Source organism: Palaemon carinicauda, chromosome 3, assembly GCF_036898095.1.
Source record: "Palaemon carinicauda isolate YSFRI2023 chromosome 3, ASM3689809v2, whole genome shotgun sequence".
NCBI lineage: Eukaryota > Metazoa > Arthropoda > Malacostraca > Decapoda > Palaemonidae > Palaemon > Palaemon carinicauda.
Genome location: NC_090727.1, coordinates 87,294,092 through 87,302,516, shown reverse-complemented (window position 1 = coordinate 87,302,516; position 8,425 = coordinate 87,294,092).

Genomic DNA, 8,425 nt, shown 5'->3' with positions numbered 1-8,425 from the left:
CTCTTGCACGAAAGCAAAAGCTCTGACACTCACGTCACCATGCTACATGCGTGAAGTATTGCTGACTTGCTTGCTTGCTTGTTGGTTTAGAGTACCAAGCAAAAAGGAAGAAACGGGCTCTTGCACGATGGCAAAATTTCTGAACACTAACGTCACCATGTTACATGGGTGGAGTATTGCTGACTTGCTTGCTTGTTGGTTGAGATTGGCAAGCAAAAAGTAAAACACAGTCTCTTGCATGAAGGCAAAAGCTCTCTAACGTCACCATGTTACAAGCGTGCAATATTGCTGACTTGGTTGCTTGGTTGTTGGTTTAGATTATCAAGCAAAAAGCAAGACACTGTCTCTTGCACGAAGGCAAAAGCTCTGACACTAACGTCACCATGTTACATGTGTGCAGTATTGATGACTTGCTTGCTTGCTTTTGTTTTTAGATTGTCAAGCAAAAAGCAAGACACAGTCTCCTACATGAAGGCAAAAGCTCTGACACTAACGTCACCATGTTACAAGCGTACAGAATTGCTGACTTGCTTGCTTGCTTGTTGGTTTAGATTGCCAAGCAAAAAGCAAGAGACTAGCTCTAGCACGAAGGCAAAAGCCTTGACACTAACCTCACCATGTTAACCGCGTGGAGTATTGCTGACTTGCTTTCTTGCTTGTTGGTTTAGATTGCCAAGAAAAAAGCAAGACACTGGCTCTTGCATGGAGGCAAAAGCTCTAACACTAACATCACCATGTTACACGCGTGTAGTATTGATGACTCGCTTGCTTGATTTTTGGTTTAGATTGCCAAGCAAAAAGCAATACTTGGGCTGTTGCACGAAGACAAAAGCTCTGAAACTAACGTCAACATATTACACGCGTGGAGTATTGCTGACTTGCCTGCTTGCTTGTTGGTTTAGAGTACCAAGCAAAAAGCAAGACACAGGCTCTTGCACAATGGCAAAAGCTCTGAACAATAACGTCACCATGTTACATGGGTGGAGTATTGCTGACTTGCTTGCTTGTTGGTTTAGATTGCCAAGCAAAACGTAAGATACGGGCACTTGCACGAAGCCAAATGCTCTGACACTAACGTCACCATGTTACACGCGTGCAGTATTGCTGATTTGCTTGTTTGCTTGTTGGTTTAGAGTACCAAGCAAAAAGCAAGAAACGGGCTCTTGCACGATGGCAAAAGCTCTAAACACTAACGTCACCATGTTACATGGGTGGAGTATTACTGACTTGCTTGCTTGTTGGTTTAGATTGCCAAGCAAAAAGTAAGATACGGGCACTTGCACGAAGCCAGATGCTCTGACACTAATGTCACCATGTTACACGCGTGTAGTAGTGCTGACTTGGTTGCTTAGTTGTTAGTTTAGATTGTCAAGCAAAAAGCAAGACACGGTCTCTTGCACGAAGGCAAAAGCTCTGACACTAACGTCACCATGTTACAAGTGTGCAGTATTGCTGAATTGCTTTCTTGCTCTTTATTTTAGATTGTCAAGCAAAAAGCTACACACGGTCTCTTGCATGAACGCAAAAGCTCTGACACTAACGTCACCATGTTACACGCGTGCAGAATTGCTGACTTGCTTCCTTGCTTATTGGTTTAGATTGCCAAGCAAAAAGTAAGGCACGAGCACTTGCACGAACGCAAGATCTCTGACACTAACGTCACCATGTTACACGCGTGGAGTATTGCTGACTTGCTTGCTTGCTTGTTGGTTTAGTTTGCCAAGCAAAAAGCAAGACACTGGCTCTTGCACGAAGGCAAAAACTCTGACACTAACCTCACCATGTTACACGCGTGGAGTATTGCTGACTTGCTTGCTTGCTTGTTGGTTTAGATTGCCAAGCAAAGAGCAATACTTGGGCTGCTGCACGAATGCAAAAGCTCTGACACTAACGTCACCATATTACACGCGTGGAGTATTGCTGAATTGTCTGCTTGCTTGTTGGTTTAGATTGCCAAGCAAAAAGCAAGATACTGGCTCTTGCACGAAGGCTAAAGATTAACACTAACGTCACCATGTTATACGCGTGGAGATTTGCTGACTTGCTTGCTTGCTTTTTGGTTTAGATTGCCAAGCAAAAAGTAAGGCACGAGCACTTGCACGAAGGCAAAAGCTCTGACACTAGCCTCACCATGTTACACGTGTGGAGTATTGCTGACTTGCTTGCTTGCATGTTGGTTTAGATTGCCAAGCAAAAAGCAAGACACTGGCTCTTGCACGAAGGAAAAAGCTCTGACACTAACCTCACCATGTTACATTCATGAAGTATTGCTGACTTGCTTCCCTGCTTGTTGGTTTAGATTGCCAAGAAAAAAGAAAGACACTGTATCTTGCATGAAGGCAAAAGCTCTGAAGCTAACGTCACCAAGTTACACCCGTGTAGTATCGCTGACTCGCTTGCTTGCTTGTTGGTTTAGATTGTCAAGCTTAAAGCAGGACACGGGCTCTTGCACGAAGGCTAAAGCTCTGACACTAACATGACCATGTTACATGCATGGAGAAATGCTGACTTGCTTGCTTGCTTGTTGGTTCAGATTGCCAAGCAAAAAGCAGGACACGGGCTCTTGCACGCAAACAAAAGCTCTGACACTCATGTCACCATGGTACATGCGTGGAGTATTGCTGACTTGCTTGCTTGCTTGTTGGTTTAGAGTACCATGCAAAAAGCAAGAAACGGGCTCTTGCACGATGGCAAAAGCTCTGAACACTAATGTCACCATGTTACATGGGGGGTGTATTGCTGACTTGCTTGCTTGTTGGTTTAGATTGCGAAGCAAAAAGTAAAATACGGGCACTTGCACGAAGCCAAATGCTCTGACACTAACGTCACCATGTTACACGCGTTTAGTATTGCTGACTTAGTTGCTTGGTTGTTAGTTTAGATTGTCAAGCAAAAAGCAAGACACGGTCTCTTGCACGAAGGCAAAAGCTCTGACACTAACGTCACCATGCTAAACGTGTGCAGTATTGCTGACTTGCTTGTTATTTTAGATTGTCAAGCAAAAAGCTAGACACGGTCTCTTGCATGAAGGCAAAAGCTCTGACACTAACGTCACCATGTTACACGCGTGCAGAATTGCTGACTTACTTCCTTGCTTGTTAGTTTAGATTTCCAAGCAAAAAGTAAGGCACGAGCACTTGCACGAAGGCAAGAGCTCTGACACTAACGTCACCATGTTTCACGCGTGGAGTATTGCTGACTTGCTTGCTTGCTTGTTGGTTTAGATTGCCAAGCAAAAAGTAAGACACTGGCTCTTGCACGAAGGCAAAAGCTCTGACACTAACCTCACAGTGTTACACGCGTGGAGTATTGCTGACTTGCTTGCTATCTTGTTGGTTTAGATTGCCAAGAAAAAAGCAAGACACGGGCTCTTGCAGAAAGGCAAAAGCTCTAACACTAACGCCACCATGTTACATACATGGAGTATTGCTGACTTGCTTGTTTGCTTGTTGGTTTAGATTGACAAGCAAAAAGCAAAACACAGGCTCTTGCACAGGGGGCAAAAGTTCTAACACTAACGTCATCATGTTACACGTTTTGGGTATTGCTAACTTGCTTGCTTGCTTGTTGGTTTAGAGTACCAAGCAAAAAGCGAGACACGGGCTCTTGCACGAAGGCAAAATCTCTGAACACTAACGTCACCATGTCATATGGGTGGAGTATTGCTGACTTGCTTGATTTTTGGTTGAGATTGGCAAGCAAAAAGTAAGACACAGTCTCTTGCATGAAGGCAAAAGCTCTCTAACGTCACCATGTTCCAAGCGTGCAGTATTGCTGACTTGTTTGCTTGGTTGTTGGTTTTTATTGTCAAGCAAAAAGTAAGACACTGTCTCTTGTATGAAGGCAAAAGCTCTGACACTAACGTCACCATGTTACATGTGTGCAGTATTGCTGACTTGCTTGCTTGCTTTTGTTTTTAGATTGTCAAGCAAAAAGCAAGACACAGTCTTTTACATGAAGGCAAAAGCTCTGACACTAACGTCACCATGTTACACGCGTACAGAATTGCTGACTTGCTGTCTTGCTTGTTGGTTTCGATTGCCAAGCAAAAAGCAAGAGACTAGCTCTAGCACGTAGGCAAAAGCCTTGACACTAACCTCACCATGTTAAACGCTTGGAGTATTGCTGACTTGCTTTCTTGCTTGTTGGTTTAGATTGCCAAGAAAAAAGCAAGACACTGGCTCTTGCACGAAGGCAAAAGCTCTGACACTAACGTCACCATGTTACATGTGTGCAGTATTGATGACTTGCTTGCTTGCTTTTGTTTTTAGATTGTCAAGCAAAAAGCAAGACACAGTCTCCTACATGAAGGCAAAAGCTCTGACACTAACGTCACCATGTTACAAGCGTACAGAATTGCTGACTTGCTTGCTTGCTTGTTGGTTTAGATTGCCAAGCAAAAGGCAAGAGACTAGCTCTAGCACGAAGGCAAAAGCCTTGACACTATACTCACCATGTTAACCGCGTGGAGTATTGCTGACTTGCTTTCTTGCTTGTTGGTTTAGATTGCCAAGAAAAAAGCAAGACACTGGCTCTTGCATGGAGGCAAAAGCTCTGACACTAACATCACCATGTTACACGCGTGTAGTATTGATGACTCGCTTGCTCGCCTGTTGGTTTAGATTGTCAAGCTGAAAGCAGGACACGGGCTCTTGCATGATGGCAAAAGCTCTGACACTTACATCACCATGTTACACGCGTGGAGATTTGCTGACTTGCTTGCTTGATTTTTGGTTTAGATTGCCAAGCAGAAAGCAATACTTGGGCTGTTGCACGAAGGCAAAAGCTCTGAAACTAACGTCAACATATTACACGCGTGGAGTATTGCTGACTTGCCTGCTTGCTTGTTGGTTTAGAGTACCAAGCAAAAAGCAAGACACAGGCTCTTGCACAATGGCAAAAGCTCTGAACAATAACGTCACCATGTTACATGGGTGGAATATTGCTGACTTGCTTGCTTGTTGGTTTAGATTGCCAAGCAAAACGTAAGATACGGGCACTTGCACGAAGCCAAATGCTCTGACACTAACGTCACCATGTTACATGCGTGCAGTATTGCTGATTTGCTTGTTTGCTTGTTGGTTTAGAGTACCAAGCAAAAAGCAAGAAACGGGCTCTTGCACGATGGCAAAAGCTCTAAACACTAACGTCACCATGTTACATGGGTGGAGTATTACTGACTTGCTTGCTTGTTGGTTTAGATTGCCAAGCAAAAAGTAAGATACGGGCACTTGCACGAAGCCGGATGCTCTGACACTAACGTCACCATGTTACACGCGTGTAGTAGTGCTGACTTGGTTGCTTAGTTGTTAGTTTAGATTGTCAAGCAAAAAGCAAGACACGGTCTCTTGCACGAAGGCAAAAGCTCTGACACTAACGTCACCATGTTACAAGTGTGCAGTATTGCTGAATTGCTTGCTTGCTTGTTATTTTAGATTGTCAAGCAAAAAGCTACACACGGTCTTTTGCATGAACGCAAAAGCTGTGACACTAACGTCACCATGTTACACGCGTGCAGAATTGCTGACTTGCTTCCTTGCTTATTGGTTTAGATTGCCAAGCAAAAAGTAAGGCACGAGCACTTGCACGAACGCAAGATCTCTGACACTAACGTCACCATGTTACACGCGTGGAGTATTGCTGACTTGCTTGCTTGCTTGTTGGTTTAGTTTGCCAAGCAAAAAGCAAGACACTGGCTCTTGCACGAAGGAAAAGCTCTGACACTAACCTCACCATGTTACACGCGTGGAGTATTGTTGACTTGCTTGCTTGCTTGTTGGTTTAGATTGCCAAGCAAAGAGCAATACTTGGGCTGCTGCACGAATGCAAAAGCTCTGACACTAACGTCACCATATTACATGCGTGGAGTATTGCTGAATTGTCTGCTTGCTTGTTGGTTTAGATTGCCAAGCAAAAAGCAAGACACTGGCTCTTGCACGAAGGCAAAAGCTCTAACACTAACGTCACCATGTTATACGCGTGGAGATTTGCTGACTTGCTTGCTTGCTTTTTGGTTTAGATTGCCAAGCAAAAAGTAAGGCACGAGCACTTGCACGAAGTCAAAAGCTCTGACACTAACCTCACCATGTTACACGTGTGGAGTATTGCTGACTTGCTTGCTTGCTTGTTGGTTTAGATTGACAAGCAAAAAGCAAAACACAGGCTCTTGCACAGGGGGCAAAAGTTCTAACACTAACGTCACCATGTTACACGTTTTGGGTATTGCTGACTTGCTTGCTTGCTTGTTGGTTTAGAGTACCAAGCAAAAAGCGAGACACGGGCTCTTGCACGAAGGCAAAATCTCTGAACACTAACGTCACCATGTCATATGGGTGGAGTATTGCTGACTTGCTTGATTTTTGGTTGAGATTGGCAAGCAAAAAGTAAGACACAGTCTCTTGCATGAAGGCAAAAGCTCTCCAACGTCACCATGTTACACGTGTGCAGTATTGCTGACTTGCTTGCTTGCTTGTTATTTTAGATTGTCAAGCAAAAAGCCAGACACGGTCTCTTACGTGAAGGCAAAAGCTCTGACACTAACGTCACCATGTTACACGTGCGCAGAATTGCTGACTTGCTTCCTTGCTTGTTGGTTTAGATTGCCAAGCAAAAAGTAAGGCACGAGCACTTGCACGAAGGCAAAAGCTCTGACACTAACCTCACCATGTTACACGTGTGGAGTATTGCTGACTTGCTTGCTTGCATGTTGGTTTAGATTGCCAAGCAAAAAGCAAGACACTGGCTCTTGCACGAAGGAAAAAGCTCTGACACTAACCTCACCATGTTACATGCATGAGTATTGCTGACTTGCTTCCCTGCTTGTTGGTTTAGATTGCCAAGAAAAAAGAAAGACACTGTATCTTGCATGAAGGCAAAAGCTCTGAAGCTAACGTCACCAAGTTACACGCTTGTAGTATCGCTGACTCGCTTGCTTGCTTGTTGGTTTAGATTGTCAAGCTGAAAGCAGGACACGGGCTCTTGCACGTAGGCTAAAGCTCTGACACTAACATGACCATGTTACATGCATAGAGAAATGCTGACTTGCTTGCTTGCTTGTTGGTTCAGATTGCCAAGCAAAAAGCAGGACACGGGCTCTTGCACGAAAACAAAAGCTCTGACACTCACGTCACCATGTACATGCGTGGAGTATTGCTGACTTGCTTGCTTGCTTGTTGGTTTAGAGTACCATGCAAAAAGCAAGAAATGGGCTCTTGCACGATGGCAAAAGCTCTGAACACTAATGTCAACATGTTACATGGGTGGTGTATTGCTGACTTGCTTGCTTGTTGGTTTAGATTGCGAAGCAAAAAGTAAAATACGGGCACTTGCACGAAGCCAAATGCTCTGACACTAACGTCACCATGTTACACGCGTTTAGTATTGCTGACTTGGTTGTTCGGTTGTTAGTTTAGATTGTCAAGCAAAAAGCAAGACACGGTCTCTTGCACGAAGGCAAAAGCTCTGACACTAACGTCACCATGCTACACGTGTGCAGTATTGCTGAATTGCTTGTTATTTTAGATTATCAAGCAAAAAGCTAGACACGGTCTCTTGCATGAAGGCAAAAGCTCTGACACTAACGTCACCATGTTACACGCGTGCAGTATTGCTGACTTACTTCTTGCTTGTTAGTTTATATTTCCAAGCAAAAAGTAAGGCACGAGCACTTGCACGAAGGCAAGAGCTCTGACACTAACGTCACCATGTTTCACGCGTGGAGTATTGCTGACTTGCTTGCTTGCTTGTTGGTTTAGATTGCCAAGCAAAAAGCAAGACACTGGCTCTTGCACGAAGGCAAAAGCTCTGACACTAACCTCACATGTTACACGCGTGGAGTATTGCTGACTTGCTTGCTTGCTTGTTGGTTTAGATTGCCAAGAAAAAAGCAAGACACGGGCTCTTGCAGAAAGGCAAAAGCTCTAACACTAACGCCACCATGTTACATACATGGAGTATTGCTGACTTGCTTGCTTGCTTGTTGGTTTAGATTGACAAGCAAAAAGCAAAACACAGGCTCTTGCACAGGGGGCAAAAGTTCTAACACTAACGTCACCATGTTACACGTTTTGGGTATTGCTGACTTGCTTGCTTGCTTGTTGGTTTAGAGTACCAAGCAAAAAGCGAGACACGGGCTCTTGCACGAAGGAAAAAACTCTGAACACTAACGTCACCATGTCATATGGGTGGAGTATTGCTGACTTGCTTGATCTTTGGTTGAGATTGGCAAGCAAAAAGTAAGACACAGTCTCTTGCATGAAGGCAAAAGCTCTCTAACGTCACCATGTTACAAGCGTGCAGTATTGCTGACTTGTTTGCTTGGTTGTTGGTTTATATTGTCAAGCAAAAAGTAAGACACTGTCTCTTGTATGAAGGCAAAAGCTCTGACACTAACGTCACCATGTTACATGTGTGCAGTATTGCTGAC